The sequence below is a fragment of the Solea senegalensis genome, linkage group LG5 (assembly GCF_019176455.1).
Source record: "Solea senegalensis isolate Sse05_10M linkage group LG5, IFAPA_SoseM_1, whole genome shotgun sequence".
Classification (NCBI taxonomy): Eukaryota; Metazoa; Chordata; class Actinopteri; order Pleuronectiformes; family Soleidae; genus Solea; species Solea senegalensis.
The window spans coordinates 25,146,436-25,164,817 of record NC_058025.1 but is presented as its reverse complement, the minus strand read 5'-3'; the positions used below and the strand labels follow the sequence as shown (position 1 = coordinate 25,164,817).

At 41.8% G+C, this 18,382-nt stretch overlaps 1 protein-coding gene across 10 annotated transcripts in view; it reads left to right on the top strand.

Annotated features, from left to right (window-relative positions):
* The first annotated feature begins 9,184 nt into the window (after positions 1–9,184).
* ncor2 (nuclear receptor corepressor 2) overlaps positions 9,185–18,382 on the top strand; it is a 79,665-nt gene continuing 70,467 nt past the window's right edge. For 9 of the 10 annotated variants that reach the window (XM_044026160.1, XM_044026157.1, XM_044026156.1 and 6 more), the window contains exon 1: positions 9,186–9,456. The gene's annotated coding sequence lies outside the window, so the exon portion shown is untranslated. Of the gene's footprint in view, positions 9,457–18,382 lie in introns of all 10 variants that reach the window. The other variant, XM_044026159.1, reaches the window with a different exon arrangement.

The following is an 18,382-nucleotide window of genomic DNA, read 5'->3' as shown; positions in this document are numbered from 1 at the left end:
TCCTCCTACACTGCACCAGGCGTCATGTTGTTCTTTTCACGTGGACAGGGAGCGGTAAACAAAAGGAATGTAAATGATTAAATATGTATAAGCAGGGACTATGAGAGTCCTCTGGGCTGAGTCGCGCGCCCGTGTTCGTGGATGCAGTCGAGTGACTGACGTTGACGGACGTGATGTTTCGCCTGCTAAAACATCTCTGGTGTGTTTCCGAGAGAGCAGACTGTATAACTTGTTTTTCAGCATGTTTTTTAACACAGCTGATCTCCCAGAGAAAGTGTCCTGAGTGTAAATCGTTGTATTTTCATATTCAGAGTGGCTGTTTGTGTGACGTCAGAGCATCATTAATTAACCCGCCATTATCAGAGCTGAACGCCGACTGGGGGGTTAATGCTGCGAGGAGGAGGAGCTGCTAGTGGATTAAAGGTCACATCCTGTGTGCACCCCTGACCCATGGAAGGAAACACAGCAGAATAGACACATTATTGCCACCTTGCCGGGCACCAATCATTACCACAGGATGAAAATGAAGACTGAGCAGATGTAGACAATGAGAGGAGGACATGATGATTATTCTGCCATCACACGGGCTCGGTCAATAGCAATACTATTTTTTTCGGGCTTTTTAAGCAGGAGAACAAACTTTCTTTGTGTTCTTAACCACTTTTGTGTCATTTTATAATACCGTATTATATCAAGTACTATGTCAAGTGCCCAGATGTCGATGTTTGGTGCAATAAAAATCAAAATCTGAATGGATTTCACTTGATTTGACTCGTGCAATGCTGCCGTTACGTAAAACATGTCATTTTCTTTGTGCACAACAGGAATGTCACCAGGTAACATCAGGATGTTAAGTTTTGGAGAGCGACGTCATCGGCTTCTTCTTCTTGTACTACGGTGTAACAGGTAGAAAAGTTAGGATTTTGGATTTATTTATTTATTACAATTGTTTTTATCATTTCAGTTGAACACGAAATGCTCGTCTCAATTGTGGAAAAACAAATAATTAAAAATAAACGAGGCGGGCCAAATTACATTATACATAAAGTCAAGGGCTGGGTTTGAGAACCCTGATCTAAACACTGCTATACTGAGAAACAGTTTTAACACAATTACACTGCGGAGTAGAAGCAGAGGAAACCCCTTTCATCGCGTTCTTTCAAAGCGTTTTCATGTGTCTGCCGTCTTTAATGACCATAAACACGGAAAGCCCTTAAACGTCCTCCATTAGAAAAAGGAGTTTCTAAAGGAAGGAGGATTCATTTGTGGGTGTTCAGAAGAGAAACGCTCGCAGGCTGGGTCGGCACTTCTATATATCATATTTCTGCAGCCCACACACACACCTCCCACTCTCCCACATCTGACAAGAATCTCTTAGATGGGATGTGACTCACTCGCTTTGGCAGTCGAAGGCTAAATTCTTCCTCTGTTACTCTCTTACAATGATCACCAGGCTCTTTCCACTGCCTTTATTATTTCTCTCTCTCTCTCTCTCTCTCGTAGTCGACCACAGTGGCGTCGAGCATCTGATGTCATTGTGAAGAACACAGTGTTTTACAGGAACTTACTCAGTGTCACAAACAAAAGAGAAGAGGAGGGGAGAGAAAGCCCGGTCAGGTGGAAAAAGCAGTGCGTACAGAGATGCTTACAGAGCAGACCGTATCCTCTCAGGACGCTGTAATCCTGCGTCGACGCTTTCCTTGGTTCGCTGGACTATTTTCTTCCTCCTATCCCAAGCAGATCTGTTCACGTTCTGACCTTAGTGTCAGCAGAGTGAGACAGAAACTGCTGACCGGCAGGTCTCCCTCTCCCCTCAAGGACATACTATACATGGCAGCCATCCACACTTTGTGAACGCAGCGTGAAATAAACGCGTGTTTTGAACGTCTGAATTTAAACAGAGAGTGAGCTAATGTCGTCTTGCTCCTGCCTCGTACGTCAGTAATTGTGAAATATGAATCCTGCAAATACTGTGTCTCCTATCAATAAGGAACATCTGAGCCAACCTGTTAAATATTAGCATTTGTGACTGTATGTTGGCATGGTGATATTAGCACACAGCCCTAGGCCAGCACATGGAGTCTATCAGTGCTTTGTATTTGACTTTTTGTGTGTGTGTGTGTGTGTGTGTGTGTGGGGGCAATACTTGCTGTTTTTGTTTTCCCTCTCACTAACACGGCGTAGTTTCGGTCAAACAAAGCAAGAGTCCTGTAGACCACAAACTGACATTCGAAAGCAACTGGTGATTCATGGTGTGGGCTATTTGTGTAGGTGTATGTGTGACACATACATGAAGAATGCATGTAGGATGGCGTGTGTGTGTGTGTGTGTGTGTGTGTGTGTGTGTGTGTGTTCGTAGGCTGTGTGGACCACTTGTCAACCCACAATCTACCTTTGTGAAGACATTTTGCCCGGTCCACACACAACTTGAACAGGCTTTTTGAGGATTAAGACCTGGTTTTGGGGTTTAGGTTTGGGTACGGGTTAGGCATTTAGTTGTGACGTGTGTTCTCGTATGTGTAGCTCACATCTTCAGAGAGCCTTATCAGGGTTAAGACCTGGTTTAAGGTGATGGTTCAGGGGCTAGAGAATGGGTTATGTCTATGAGGGTCCTCGCTACGAATGCTATGATTGAATTGAGTATTTTTGTGCGTGCTTTGAATTGTGCCTGACAGGAGTTATATTTGTTATATGTACAAATAATATGACCTAAAATTGTCCATAAAAAGACTGCAATCTCAGCCGATAGTTGCTACTTCTTCCTCTTTCTATAAATCAAATTGAATCAAATCTACTTCATTGTCCCTGCAGGGAATCTTGTGTCAGCCCGGTGACATTAGAGGCGTTTGCTCTCTCCGTCTCGCAGACGAAATGTCGGACAGATGAAACGAGGAGTCGAGCACCTACATCTGGATTAGAACTATTAAATCTGCGGCGCGGCGGATCATCGGGCCGTCCATTGTCCTGTCAGCGTTTGGCTGCTGCAAATTCACAGGAGAGTCTCCCTCCTGCCTGGAAACTTCTTTCTTTTGACCATGAGAGTGAGATGTAATCAGAGTGACTGTCTCTCTAAGTAGTATAAGTACATATATATATATATATATATACATAGTGCAGCTGTTGATATGGATTCTTTAAAAGGTTGTGCTTTCATGTCGTTAGTTTGAGTTTCCTCCTTTCCTTCAGGCTGTCTTACTCACCACAGAGACTGCCACTACCTTATGATCTCACGTGAAAGATCATTCTTGCACACACTCTCTCACGCACTCACTCACACACAGATTACTCTCGTCGTCACTGTATCTGCCACACTCTCCTCCTCTTATCTCTGATCTGGTATCCGCTCCCTCTCGACTATGAGCTCATTGACATTTCACCTCGTTCCTTGTGTAAAGTGCTTCCAAGGCCTTATTATCTTTGTCACGTCGTCTCTTTTCAAATGACATGAACCATCACACTTCCCGTCTTCCCTGTTGCAGCGTTTAAAATGACGGCTTGGTCCTATGAGGCGCGATTGCACCTGGACCGCTCTCGTCCCTAGACAATATAGGTGAATCACCGCTGACAGAGCCTGGCTGTTGTTGGACGCTCATCTCTTAGAATAAGAATAAACGCCCCGTGTCCATGCGGAAAACGGCTAATACATCAATTTGCCCTGTAAGATGCAACACAGAAGCATCCCATCCCCCAGCCGAGACTTTTTTTTTTTTTTATCCTCTATGTGTGACTACATTACACCAACGTTTCCTCCCCCACTGCGTGAGCCCTGTGAGCCGGTCCCTGGGGCACGGGTGTCAGTGTGGACGGTATAGGCCTCCCCTGTCCATGGGATGTTATTGATGAGGTGAGGTAATGGATCTCCCCGCTGTGCTCACAGGGACACTGAGGATAAATCAGACAGTGGGTAAGACCCAACCAGCCCATTCCACCTTTCTCCAGACTCAACTGCCATTTCATTAGTTTTATTTATGGGGGTTCTGCACTCTTCCAAACCCCTCCCCTTTCTGTCCTCCCACTGAAAATACCACTATTCTTCTTCTTTCCCTTGCATATAGTGCTATGGCAACGCATATACACCCCAGTCCCTTTTTCTGACCCCTGAAAGTTCTCGTAGTCTCCCACTCACACATGTTCCCAGCAACTCTTCCCTGTCTGAGCTCTGTAGTTGCTCTGTAGTGGTCGAGGCACTGGCTGAGCTTTCAACGTTAGATCCAGCATCGCAGGTCCATCCAGCTCAGCACTTCTCGCGGCGCTGCATCAGAGTGAGCTGACAAGAGCGATCCACCTCTGGGCTTACGGCTCGGCCACTTAGCAAATGAACTGCAGCCAAAACCTGCTTCGTCCTTGAGGGGAGAGGATGGAATTTCTGACGCGTTTTCACTGGGAAATGACTAACTGAACCCTTCGGCACAGCGTCACATGTTAATGTTGTCCTGTCAGAGGTATCGTCCATAACTGGCAGACAAGTTTACTTCACTCTCCTCAAAAGAGATCAACAAGCACTCGTGTCACGTCCATGTCCGTGCAAGGAAAATACCCCTTTGATTCCCATGTCCTTCTCACACGCCAAGATCCATCACACAACTCGGCATCATGTGCTGAGAAAATTCCACAACGCCGTGACCTGATTTCGTCTGTGTTATCAGTGTTATCCCGCTGCCGCGTTCCATCACAGAGTGTATTACAGAACGGATATTTCTGTAAAAACTCCCCATTGTCATTGACATACATGCATAACATGCACTCTGCTGTGTCACGTCTCTGTATCGCATTTGTTTTATGTACTGAAACCTGGATTCTACATGAAAGGAGGTGAATCATACTCTCCTCACATGCTTTTTCCATTAGAAGAAAACTGGAATAGGGGGGTGGGAGTGTTCATTTCATGGTGAACACTGATGTCATGACAGCCATGCTGGAACATGTCCATACAAGGTCCACTCTAGTTTACGAATTATGAATCCATGCAACCTAACAGATGGTTTACTGAGCGAAGCTCCTGCAGTGCTGTGCTGCGCTGCTGCCAGTTACGTGACAGGGGTTCACTTGTGACGCGTTGTGGATGCTTGTGTCACACACACCTTACAGTGGCCCGCCGTTACACCGCGGGAAATCTGAGCCTGAGCCTGAGCCTGGTTCTGCGCCACGAAAACCTGAGATCTCATGACATGACATGGTGGCAGGGTGAATTCAAATGTGTTAATTATACGTTTAAGTATACATGATGTGTAAGAGAAGGTATGGGAAGTCATGGTTTATACACACTCCCATTCAGTAGGTGGCAGCACCTTAAGAGTTGGTTTGTAAGAAACTAAGAAGAATCAGGACAGGGCACTAGCCTATTTAGATTTGTTGCTGAGACGTGTGCAGTGATAGGTTAAATGATTATTTTCCTGCTAATTGAAATACATGTGCCTTAAGGTAAGGAAATTATTCAAATGTCCACTGCGTAAGAATGGATGAGATGAGACTGCAAACATAAAACTCTTCAATCTTAAAGGAATACTTTTACATTTACATTTAGCTTTGTATTACTACGATAAGGTTAGTATATTAAATATCTTTATCCTTTTTTTTTGTTATGTACCCACCAGTGACACAAGGCTTGAAACTGCAACGCTAATTCCGCACTTTTTAGACCCACCTCATTTCCAGAATGTAAACAGTGTCCGCCATCTTTGCTAACAGATGTTACGCTAACAGGGCCGAGTGTCACTGTGTGGAGGAGGACATTTCCTGAAACTAAGCCATGTTTGTGGCTAACTTTTTTTCAAAATGACAAAGAAGAAGATTGTTTTTTACATTTTGTTCCTGTTTTTGTGGGAATAGTGCCTTCATTTCCACTTTAAAATGTGAAATACACTAATACTCTTCAGGCTGCAGTAGAAACATGGCAGCACAAGATGGTGGCCGTATAAAACAAGCTCCTTTTCTAAAGTAGGTACGAAATGTTTATCCTAAAAACCAAATATTTGTATTTTTAAGTCGTTCTTCATATATACATAGCACTGTTGCCTTACAGCAAAAAGGTCTAAGCGGGGGCCTTTCTGTGTGGAGTTAGCGTGCTCTGCGTGTGTGCATGTGGGTTTTCTCTGCGGACTCCGGTTTCCTCCCACAGTCCAAAAACATACAGACGTGAACTGGACACTCCAGATGACTGACTGTAAGTGTGAATGCGAGAGTGAATGGTTGTTTGTCCAGGGCAGACCTGGGCAGGCCTTTTCTAGAAATGAGAAAACAAACGTTAATAACGGGGTTCTAGAGTACGACGTGATGCTAACATTTCCAGAGTCGACATCAACACCGAGACAATATACTCACTACACTACAACACAGTTTAGTATAGTATACTACTAATAGTATTCATTATATTGTATAGTAATTTGACATTTTCAATAGTAAGTTACGCATAATTGAATAAGATCTGCATTTTCTTGTGTTTGTTGTGTGTCAAAAACTATACAATTTACTGCTTTTTAATAGAGAGATAAAAATGAATGTTGAGCAGAATTAATTTGGCCCATTGGTCCGGCCCTAAACGATATTTTATTTTTCTCATGTGAGTAAGAATTACCCACCCATGGTCCAGGGTGTACCCCGCCTTTCGCCCTGTATTAGCTGGGATTGGCTCCCCACAACCCTCATGTGGAGGATAAAGAATGAATGTATACACTTATGAGTAGTATCTCCAATGAATGTTACACACTGCACCTTTAAACAATCATTGCAAGTAAAAACAAACTGTGGTTACGACATAGCAAATAGATATTTACTCTGTGCAGACATCAAATAATGTCAAACCCCTCCCAGGGGTAAAATACAGTTAAGTCATACAAATATGTGTATGTTGTAACAAGAGGATGTGAAGACTCATTGTCACAACAGCACAAAAATGTGTCTACATATGAGCTTGATAAAAGGAAAGGGGATAGAGAAAAGTGTGTGCTGGCGGACGGCCACTACAGACAGACTCAGGAAGTGAAGCGGGAATTCCAACAATGCAGGCAGTCGTTAGACTTTTCAGTGAGATTCAGCCATTTCTGCTCTCAGTGCTGTCTTTGTTGTGGCAGGGAGGAAGCCGTATGGCGAAGTCTCCTGGCTGTAAATCAATTTCAGCCCTGACTTGTGCTCTGTGCGCTGAGATTGGTCTGTTAATAATGTGAAGAAAGTAGTAGTCATGATTGAGCAGATAAAACGGGCTCTTTCCGGGCTCTCGTGGCTGATGTCGACAGAGAAACACGATTTTCACATGCTGTTTGACGCCAGCCCAGTCGAGACGGTAATAAATGTTAGCGATGGCAGAATGAATTATGTCTCAGCTGAAAATGTACATCACAGCCAAAGGAAGAACCTGGCATTTAATTATACCAGTGTTATAAATAGCAAGACGTCCCACTTTGCTTCCATCATCTCCCTCTGAAAATCACATTACACGTGAAGCACATGAACTCAATTAGTGATGTTTCATATCTATATCAATATGCATAGAGTGTGTGTGTGTGTTTCTAATTTAATCACACTTGAATCCAACTCGTCTTATACTGAAAATGCCTTGAGATCTTGATCCCATGAGGACAAGAGGAAACCAGGAACGGCAGCGTGTATTAACGTGTTTCTAATCAGCCACATTTTTTGGAAGCTATCACCAGGAAAAGAAGCATTTGAATTTGTCATCAAAGCTGAAACCTTCATATAAAGGGGAGTGCCGTTAATCTGGTGGAGTGTGGATGGCAGCTCGTCTTTTAAGAGGGCTGTTTTGAAGAGGATTTTCCCTCCAGCCTCCTCTCTGTGCTGTTGTTCATCTTTTATTTCAGAAGTGTAATCACTGTCTGCAGTGCATCTATCAACTGACAGCCTTTGAAATCTCGAAAGACTTCTTTTTATCTGCTTACGTGGCTCCCAGCGGTGTGTTTCATGTAGGCTCTGATTCTAGTGCAACAATCATATCTGGTTCTCTTTTAGAAACATATAGGTACCTCAGGTGTTCCCCCTCCTGTAGTGGGCTGCACATTCATGTCTTTCCATCACGGAAAGGGTCCATTTGTCAGATGTTCATTAGTATGCTCTGCTTCTCAGATTTTTGGATCTCTATAAGTTTTTAGTCTTTGTCTGAAGCTCCATTGAACTCTACGGGGAATCCTGGCTGCAGATGAAACACACACAGCTGTTGACATCGATACTGGCGAGTGCGAAACATTTGGGCTTTATCAGTGAGCTGACAAATTGGGCATTGCAGATAGGTTTAGGATAGATTAAACAGCCAGATGCCTGGGTCCAGAGAGCCCAGCCGAAATAAACTGTCCTCTTTCCTGCTGGCCGGATGAATTCACGGTGTTTATACTAATGGTTAGAGGAGGTCTAAACCCCACAGCAGAAAAAAAACATCACAGTCATGGCTGCTCCTCAGAAGTGTGAGGTTGCCAAGCAAACCTAACCGAAATGATTCAACATAAAAGGAACCAAAACTCATTTGTTAATACCAGGAGTATGCAGCAGCAGGTTAATGAACCACGCTGGCTACGATATTCGTCAACAAAACCATCTCTGTGAGTGAAAGAGCTGCAGTCTGGGTGGTGGGTGACAGGAGTGTGGCTGTGTGAAGCAGACTGAGAGGTTTCAGACCATTTAGAGAGGGCAGTGGCTTCGGCGGAGTCATCAACTTTGTACACAGCATGGGACGCTGTGATCTGCCAAAAACGATCCTTCAATGTTAAGTCACTGTATTCACAGCTTGTACTTCTCCATGGGCATCAAGCAGCACAGATGTAGGCTTCCCAGGGTGGAGGTGCTTCAACTGACCCCATTAGGAAACTTGGAGTTCAAATTGGAGCAAGGAAAGCGGGAGATAAAGACAATACAGAAGGGTTTTGTCCTCATAACTGCAGGTGTGGGACAATAAAGCTGATAATATGATAATGTGGGTCAGCAAAAATGGCTTAACAGCCGTGATGTGGTGGTTCAGGAGACTGTAAACATAGACTCTAGGTTTCACTCAAGTGTATTGGAGATAGATAGATAGATAGATTGTTTTGGTGTCTGGAGATGACCACTGTCAGCGTCACTCTTCTGTGTCTCTACATTTGTTGTGGGCACAGACTATTGGAGATGATCAGTCCCGAAGTAAAGAGGAGGGGCGAGAGAGCATGCGGACCTATTGAGAGAGAGAGGGAGGCGGTTCAGCCCCGCTATGGTCTCAGCAGCGGTAACAGCAGCAACAGCAGTAGCGGCACAGCTCTGGGAGTAATACCAGACTACCGTATTGTGCAGCTCAAAACCGCCTGCGGAACAAATGAGACAGGACGCTTGTCTTTCTTTTCGTGTGGATTAATTCAGGGGCGAGACACCGAGTCGAAGCGAGTGGGTTCTGTAAGCGAAATTGGACCGACTGACGAGGACTGGGACATTAGCCACTGTAGGATAACAGCGCCGAATGGTTCCTCCTGCCCCGCCGCTAAGGTTAGTTAGCTTCCATGGCTGGCTGTCCGTTGATGTGGTGAGGGGGAGGGGGAGGGGGCGTCTGTCTGTTCTGTTGTTGGGCGACGGGGTCCGGCTATTCTTTGGAGTGGAAACACACACATAGCACAATTGACCTTTTCAAGGCTATACGTTGCCTCACGACTCGTCAAATCTCGCAGACGTATAATGTTAGGGGCCAGTCCAATCCGCGGTTTGCTCCCCTAACCACTACACACCTACTTGACTGGCTATCATCAGCTAGTTAATTATTTTATATACCTGGAACACGTGCTACATGGCTAGGCTAGGCTAGCTAACAACCACTACTAGTGCTAGCTACCTAAGCTAGCTGTCAGAACTGCGGAGAAGCTAACGCCAAATGTGTCAGGTAGAGGCGACCACATATTCAGGTTCTGTGTGTAATCACATCGTGTCCATCAAAACACTACACGCAGCCACTATAATCGATCAATGCCAATATTTCATGTGGTGATATATTGTGATGACTGGCTAACCGACTAGTTAGCCTGCTAACATAGCATAACACAAAAGCCCTGCTTGCTTTTGTAAACATTGGTTAAACCTAATGTAGGCTCGATGCGCCTGACCGATAGTTAACGTAACGTTAACCAGTAACCAACTAATCTGTTGTCATTGGGTGATTTCGATTCCTTTTATTACAGTTGTCTACTCGAGGAGAAGCAAATTCACAGTCAAGTAATGTGTAACGTTAAATGGCTGTCTCTGCTATTGTGTTATGCTTTTGAGTTGAGCTGTGCTTCTTAGTCTCATTTAATTTTGTATATATATCTTCACAATTCAATATTTGTTTTTCATTTGTGTAACAACTAAAGGGTGTCTTTCCCATCATTGAATGAAACCCATTTTTAGACACATCTTTATGGAACAAACCAGACCCTTGTACAGCCAGGGGATCAGATAATCACATACACAGACTAAACATGCATTGTTGTGTAATAGAGTGATTGTGACAGAGTATGACTTGGCAATGTGATAAGAGTTTAAACACACCATTGTCCAAAGGAGCCACCTTCCATAATGGGAGGATGCATTGAAATCATATTTGTATTTCTTAATAAACTGTGTCTAATATTTCACTAACATCCACCATTTCAGTGACAAGAAAATGTGTGTGAAAAGTTTGTGCTGTCCTGTCAACAGTGGGATTTCTATAGTTTTAAGAAGTGACAGTCTTACATAACAGTCTATTGTTTAGAATGACATGTAGTTTCTTCATTGCCCATGTTGTTGTGTCCCTTTAATTTATTTTGTGCATGGAATGTTTCGGCTGAGTCATTGTAAAGTGCATCATAATTCTCTCTAGGCAGCCTATGGCCAAGTGGAAAGGGAACTTGGCTTGTAACCGGAAGGTCGCCGGTTCAAGTCCCCACCAGGTCGAAAGGGCTGGGGTACCCCTGAGCAAGGTACCCAATCCCCATTGCTCCCCGGGCGCTACTCGGTGTGGCAGCCCACTGCTCCTAATTCTAGGATGGGTCCAAATGCAGAGAATAATTTCCCCAAGGGGATTAATATAGTATCTAAAAAAGAATGTCGAAAATAAACGTCTCAAATGTTTGTAACTGCTTGTCGTGCTGATGTCCTGGAATAGTCTTGGATTAAAATGGCACTTTTCCAGTTCTTGGACAACACGGCTCGACTCTACTCAGTTTTTTGCTTTTCCATTAGGGATAGTACCTGGTACTTGGTACCTTCTCTGACGAGTCTCCAAGCGAGCTGACGTCAACAGACTGCCAGCCAGCAATTGGCAGAGAGTGTCGTCACTGGAAGAGTCATGAGCGCGACGTCCGACATTGGAATCAAACCGAATGCTTAACTGTAGATCAGTTAAAAGATTTTAGCCAGAACATATCTTGCTAAAATCTGATGTCTGCTGCATTTAGCAACAGCACTGCTGAAAGCTGGTGTTTGTGAGCTGAATCACAACCCGTTCGGTCGTATTTTAGTTTCCCGTGACTGCATCCCGGCTACCACTATACAACTGTAGTCTGAACTAATTCGGTCTTAACCACTGCTGTTAGAAACACACTGTTGTTTCTTTTCCTAGATTGCTCAGAAATATGCTGTTCCACTTGTGTTCATTAAGTAAGTTTATCTTATATGTGTGTATAAATATATATATATATATATTTACATATATATATTTACACATATACATATGTATACATGTATGTATGTGTATCTATGTGTATTTCTAATATGTGTGTGTCATCATTAAATGGGGTAGATTTCTAAAGTAGAATAGCCCTCTAAAACGTTATTGAATCGAACTGTGAAGTACCTAGAGAGCGTGGCATACTCATGTGCTGTTTTGGATTTGATGTATTTTTTTGTACACTGTTTCTTAGAACTCTCTCTGTGATGTTTTTGTAACCAGCCTTGAACAATGAAGACATCAGCAGAGATAACATTAGCAAGTTTTTCCTGACCAAAGCTGTTTTTGATTATGCAACCCAAGGTTGCCTCCAGGAAATAGTTGAAATTAGGTGGTAGGCTGCGAACTTGAATCTCATGTGGTGAGACACTTAATTATCATAACCTTTAAACTAAAAACTCTGTGGCTTGTATCTGCTAGAAAAAAAGCATTTGTAAACAGCACACATGAAGTTAGTTACTGCTCTGTTTTCATCTTTATATAATATCCATCTATTTGTATTCATCCAGCTTGTGTGTGTTGTACTTACCCTGATTTTTATTTCATTGTAATGTGGCTAAATTGTCTGAAGTGCTGATAAAAGTGCACTTGGCCATTAAATGCACCAGTGTTTACGATCATCTTTACAGAGACCGCAAACATAAACTTAAAGAAAATATATCATAATGATTCAGAGAAGGAGACATTAACCTAAGAGTACTTTAAATCTTAACGAATATGTGGGTCCCACTGTTTTACCTGGCAGTGATTCATTAATTTGTGATATGTTTGGAAGTTACTAGTACTGAAACATATTTTCAAGTATCGTAATTATAGACAATGACTGGCATCACAAGCATTCTTATGTTTAACAAGGCCATACAGAGAGCACAAAGACTGACATTGCCGTTTCAGTGCACACACAGTACAGCCTAACCTTGGCAGTGTAGAAGACGGTGAGGAGACATCGCCCCCTTACCCAAAAGGGTAATGGGTCAACTATAATCCCATGCTCAGTTTGTTGCCCCAGGGAAGACATTTTTACTGCTTGTTCACTTATACTTTATGAAACACACCATAGTTATGAGACAGAAAAGGGCAGACTTCTTGCTCACTTTATGATGTGTTGCATCATTGATAATAAATCACAGATTATTGCCAAAAAATGGTTTGTCCCCCTTAGACATTAATGTCACAAGTTATGTTTCATTGGAACTCCACTCGTACAACTGGTTATTTTTTTCATGAAGAGCCTTATCAATCTCAAAAATGTAATTCATTATCATTGGTAACTATAGTAAAGTGGTTAAATTATAGTGGTGTAAACTGTATTTATATTTTGTAGAGCTGCTACAAGATGATTATTTTCATTTTCTTGACTGTCTTGTTTTGTCCATAAACCAAAATTATTCAGTTTTAATGATTTCCTTTTTTAAATGGAGCATAGAAATCAGAAATGATTTACATTTAAGAAGCTGAAAATCACAAAGCGTGTTCTAATTGTTATAAAACCCCTCAAACTGATCAGAATAGTTGCTGATGAATTAATCAATTAATACTTAATAGAATAATTGTTGCAGCCCCAATATATTGGTATCTTTAAGTTGGCCATGTGTTCAGTTATAAGTCATTTGGAGCCACATGTTGGCCACAAGTGACTATGGTGAAAATGCAAAGACAGTCATTGTTTACTCGTTCGGTTTCTCCCTCCATGTTGTGGGAGAACTTGTGAACAAGTGGTGCCAGGATTTTGTGCACACGCAGAGGGAGAGTGGGGGAGGGGTTGCAATGGGAGCTCGAGTATGAGGCGATGTGAACACTGGCACAGCTCTATGGAAGAAATTACATATATAACAAACGTCAGTCTATGTTGTTAGTAAACATAGTAGCCAAAAATATACTGATATTAGGGTCACCTTGGTACTAAAATGTGGATTTTTTAATGTAAAAATGCATTAATATGGCCAATATTTACACAGCACTTGAGTGGTTGTTTGACAAGTGGGGATTTGTTTAATCAGCATTCAGATCAAATAAAAGATTGTCTGAGAGGATTGAAATAAAAGTTACAAAACAGTTACCACTGTAAAACTGTCACTCCATGGTGGTGCTGTTGTCTTCTTCCTGTGTCTTGTTTGTGGCTCAAATACTGAGATGATTTTTACAGATCCATTGTGTGTAGTAGTGTTAAACTTTGACCCGGTTTCACATGGCCTGTACGGTTGGCCCACAGTAAATCACTTCATATTACACAAGCTAGAAACAAGAAGCTGCAGCTGAACATTAGCTTCACTGCACTGCCAATACTAATGATGTTCACTAATGATTATTGTGGCTGGTGCTTTTAAAGCTTGTATGTGCAAAGTGCCTGTGGTTGTTGTTGTTGTTGTTGTTTGTTATTGTTTATCCACGCCACCATTGCGGCTGACTGCATAAACAAATTCAGAGGCAATCACAGCGAGGTATTACCATACAAGTGTTTACATCGGTTCCACTTTGTCTGATTTACAGTGGCTGTCTGCTGATTTGGTTTTAACTTTCAAGGTTGTTGTAGTTCACTGAAGATAAGGTGTACATGGTTTGTTTACCATCCGAGGCACCTGTACTGTTGTGTGGCATTGAGTAAGTGGTCAAATAATGTGACTGTTTTGTGGTCAACTTATAATAAAAACATTTGTATTTTTAATCATTTTCAAGAGGTTACAGTTTGCACCATCAGTTTAATTCAACTCACAAAGTCAATATGGAATTGGGACCTTGTGAATCTGAATTGAATTGCATATGTAGCTCAGTCTCAGTCGAGTGAGTGAGTGTTCCTTAATTGACTTGATTGATTGGTCTTGAAGTTGGTAGTGCAGCGTGCAAGCTGTGACTTCCTGACTCGACTTGCTGATTTTGCGGAGCGATGCAGGATGTGATCTAACTAAAGCGTCCTCACGCCACCCACAGCCCAGTGCCACCATTAACTCTGTGTTGCAGGGCATTAAGATATTAATTTGTATCTCACTGACCTTTTTATAGGCATTTTGACCTAGATTTTACATGTGTATGATTTCCTTTTTAATTAATGACACGAAAGGTGAGCCTCTCATATCCAGTAATGGCTCTATTGTTATTTAACTCTTCTCACCGGTTCATGCCCGCGCAGATCACCGAAATTTTATAATTACTCTTAAGTGCAGCACATAAAACAGTGATTACAGGGAAGTGAAACCACCTTGGTATGTTGCGGTGCACTTTATGAAGCCTTAAGTTAACATGCAGAAACCAAAGAAGGAAGTATGAGGTAGTCGTCACGAAACTGCCTCCCAGGCGCATTCCCTCCTCCCACCCAGATTCCCTCTCACTGAATGAGTAACCCCAGCTGGCTAGCATTTCTTTTTCACTGGTGGACTGCACCTGGTAGTTTTCGTGTGTGGAGAATGTTATGCTTGTCTCAGTGTAGTTGAATATTATGATCAAGCACGGCTCGTCTGTTGCACTGCCTTGAATTACTCGCCATCAAAGTGCCATTGACATGTTGGGAATGAAGTTGAGCGGCTGTGATATTTTGTTGAATGGAAAAATGTGAATGTGGAATTACTGTGCACAGTAGCTTTGTGATTTTATTTCTCACTGCTTAATGTGGTTTAAACTGCCCTTATTCTAATATCTTTGAATAAGGGTAGTGTTCTTAATTTTACTGCATCATTACTTTTTTGTGCATTTAATGGGCTGCTAACCACCGTCTACTAGGATGTCGTATCACAAGGAAGGTCCTGAGCAGGTTTCCTTGCCCCCAATCCAATCCCTTTGCTGTTGACTACCTGCTGATATCAAATGCCAAACCGATTGCATTTGCCTTGATAATTGAGTTGAAATACATAATAATCCTGACCGGAGTTTAGAACAGACTTACTGCATGTGCAGTGCGTGGTGGCGGCAGCACAGATCTGCTGCATTTGGTGCAGCTCTTTTTTTAGGGAGCTATGTTAAAATTGCTTGACGTGAGGCTAAAGATGGAGAGAGAGACTGGATGTTTGTGTACAAGAAATTTGTGTGAAAATATTGCTTCCCTACAGGTGGTTTGATACCAGAGCCCTCACATTAATATTCTGTACAAACGTCAGTGACGGTCACCCACTGTATCCCCACAAGTGTGAGTGAGTGTTTGCTTGTTGCAGCGCAGAGCAGCGCTCTGGGTACAGAGGACCAAGAAACTGGGCAGATCAAAACAAGACTTTGTATTAAAACACGGGGAATACAAACATTTTTACTAGCTTAAAAGTTCCGAGCGAGTTGATTGCGGCTCTGACCAACACGACCTGTGAACAGACACAGCTACCAACACAAGATGGGGCACCTGTAGGAACGGTTGGCCTTTTTTATTTAATGTTTTTAACGACTAATCTTTTTTTTCATTACAAAAACTGATGGTTCTTTTGAGGCAGGTAAATACTTTGAGCTAAATTCTAGATATAAAAATGTTTCCATTGGAAAACAAACCTAAGGATGTTTTTAAGTTGCCCCACTAAAACCATGTAGAACAGTTTTATTTAGTGTTTAATATTCCTTGGAAATGAAAAGACAAACTTAGAAAAAAAAGAGCTGTTCACTTGTGATCCATGTGTGTTTGTGTTTGTGTTTGTGTGGGTAAAATGGAGAGAGGGTGGCTTAATTAAGTATGTGAATGGCACTCGGAACAAGCCTGGATTTTTGAGCCCAACTGGAACCATGTCTACTCCCATGTGATGTGTTCTCTAGTGCATGTGCTTGTTGACAGAGTGCAGTGGTCAGACTCTGTGATGAAGCCATTTCTCAACTTTAACATCTTTTTCTACAGTCCTGTTTGGCATACATGACAACTTGTATGACAACTCAATAGGTTTGATAGGCCAACATCGGTCGATCAAGACCTGCTAACTAATGCATCGATATGGCTGTGGCTTTGGAAATCCTGTGTAAGTCACAGCGGTGATCAAACAGGTTTCTTTAAGCTGCTTAATGAACAGTTTTTGGAGTCTCAAAAGAACCAGGAGCAAAATGAATTTACTCAGTCAAAAATAATTGACTTTCTATGTATTTCTAAAATACTAATAACCCTTTATGTAACCTTATCAGGGCACTTTAATGTTGTGGTTGTGAGCAGAGGTGCGGTGCTCTGTGCTATCCTTTAGTGGCTCTTTCTGATGAACATGACATGAGGTGAGCTAATTAGGGTGAGGCGTGTCAGAGCTGACATCCGATATGTTTTGATCCACTCATGGTTATTCAAACCATTAATATTCAGTTCGACTTCAAAACACACTCACATTCAGTAACAGCCTTTTTTTTGGGTGAGCTATGATTATGTTTAAAGTTTTTTAGACAAAACGGAAGTTCAATGTTTAAATTTAAGTTTGACTTTCCCTGACTTTGACATGTAGTTGCTATTAAAACCTTTCACCCATATTTAAATGCACCAAAAGAGAGGCAAACAGTGGATTAGTAGAGATTACTAATGGCTTGTGGTGATTCACTTGACTCTGTTATGCAATGGATGACAACATGTTATAGAACATTGCTCTTGTTTGTGGGTGGGTTTCAGCTTTGGCTTGCATTTTTGTGCCAGCCGGCTGATGACTGCGCTCGTTGGATTGACACTGCAGACGCAGTTTATTTTTTGATTACTTGTGGTTGGGCTGGGTAATATGGCAAAATTGTATTGAATGGTTTAAAGCTTGATTTTGTTTTTGTTGTTTTTCTGCTCATGAACAAGCGTAGACGGCCATGTTGGACTGCCTTGTGTCTACAGTAGCCTTCAATGGACAAACTAAACATCTTTTTTTTGAGGGTAACCGATGACTCCATAGGTTCTCAAACACTCTTGGAAGGGAAGTGAAGGGTGAGGTGAGGGATACTCAGCTGCAACATGCGACTTCACCAATAAATGTTGTGAAATTTTACACTCTACCTTGTGTGGGCAGGATATGACAAGCACTTCTCACATCATTTCTCACATCTGACTTAAAACAAAAATCCAAAGCAACTTTATCTCATTGTGGCTGCTCAGCATGCAAACATGGAATATAGTGAACTCTTGTTTAATTGCTATTAAAGATTTTATTAATATAGACATTTGTTTAATTTAAAATTAAGTTCAAAGTGCTGTTCTATTTTAGCCAACGGAGAAGGTGCAGTTCTCATTTTCAAATATTTTTCTGTATTGGGTGTTCATAGTGTTAAATGTGCAGGTTTTTTTTTGTATTGTTAATTAATATTTAATTGTCATGTAATATCAGATGTAGAAAATAAACACAATAAGAACTTCATATGTTTATAAGGGCTGAAACAATTACACTCAGTTAATCATTTATTAATCAATTTCTAAATGAATCAACTATTACATTACATTACATTATTACATGTCATTTAGCAGACGCTTTTATCCAAAGCGACTTACAATGGAATCAAGTACAATTAGCCAGGGGTGGAATCGAACTTGCGACCATGATGTCTTTGGTACACAAGGTAGGGTCTTAACCACTGAGCCACTCCACCCCCAACTATTGATTTATCAGTTTCAGGTTTTTTTTAAAGAATTAAGAATTTTCAGATATTTCCAGCTTCATAAATGTAAAAAATGTCTGGTTTCTTTGCTCAATAACAATTTTATGGACCAAACGATCGCTTGATAAATCGAGAAAATAATGGACACATTAATTGATAATGAAAATAGTGGTTAGTTGCAGCTCTAATCCCAGGCACGTATGGCTATTAGTGTTTGGCAGCGCT